This window comes from Amphimedon queenslandica, unplaced genomic scaffold (assembly GCF_000090795.2).
Source record: "Amphimedon queenslandica unplaced genomic scaffold, v1.1 AMPQUscaffold_13107, whole genome shotgun sequence".
NCBI lineage: Eukaryota > Metazoa > Porifera > Demospongiae > Haplosclerida > Niphatidae > Amphimedon > Amphimedon queenslandica.
In genome coordinates this window covers 24,902-26,174 of record NW_003546657.1, presented here as the reverse complement: position 1 = coordinate 26,174, position 1,273 = coordinate 24,902, and positions in this window count along the sequence as shown.

Genomic DNA, 1,273 nt, shown 5'->3' with positions numbered 1-1,273 from the left:
TGATACGGCAAAGTCATACTACAGTGTGCATACAGTTGCACTGGCATTTCTGTATTGCATGTATCTCTACCTCCATTTTCAACGACTCAACACATAATGTGTGTATGGAAGATAGGAGAACATGAAATAAAGAGATGGGGGATAAGCTTCATAGTTGAGAAAGGGCTTGACTTTTAAAGTCATTTCATGCCTCAGGCTCTTTATTTCATAGTAGCTCTTAGACAGTCATGCCTTATATGCTCTATGGTAATTTGTAAGGGCTTTATGCTCATGCTCATAGTATAAGCCGGTATTACATCATTGTGGCTAGGTAGGAGTGGTAGTCTGGCCTTGAGACAGATAGGTGCGGTTGAAACTATTGTAACATACCCAATCTCACTATTCTTCCTGCCTATTACATGCTGTCACTTTGAGGAGAGAATACATGGAATGTAAGAGGCTACTGGGCTACTTGTAGTAACTGACAGGTGATTGATGTGTACACATTGTTTTATTACATCTAGCATAAGCTGTATGTCTTGTAATAAATACTTAATGAGAACAGGGCATACACATGCATGAAACTTGCTTAGTCATACAGATATTTGCTTCCATTCTAATGTGGTGAACACACTATCCCTTTAGCTGCTGCCTTAGCCACATGCTTTAAATATTTTTCATAATTCATGAATGATGGTAGGGTATTATTGGCCTTTACATAATTATTTTCAATTCTTATGGACAATGAAATTATGTAAGTGCGGGACACTGGGGGATTGGAAGGGTTTAGTTACATTTGTATTTAGTTACAACTGATATATGCTGAGGGAGAGAGATCAATTATTTTATTTGCAAGACTCCCATTTTGTCTTTAATATTAAAGTATATGCCTTATACTCAATTTTTACTTGTATAACCCTTTGCAAACTCTAGTTTCCCACTAGAAATGCTATTAAGTTTTACTTAAATATACAATTATGGTATGTTGTTATAAGTATGCTGTTAATTTAATATGACTAGCTAGTTTGTATTTACATGTACATGCATGTTGGTATTCCATATATTTATTCTACTATCACATTTCCTAGTTACAGTACAACTGTTTCAGGGTTGGCTAGGTTTAGGCTAAAGTGCAATACACCTTCTAATACTTTTTCAGTCAGAAGTGGTGGCTTATTGACGTTCTTATCTCTTGCCACTTTGCCTGCCTCTGAACTGTCCCCACAATTTGTCAAAAAAAGGAAATGTAGGTATTAGTAGTAGATAAATACATTTATGTGCTTCATAAATATGC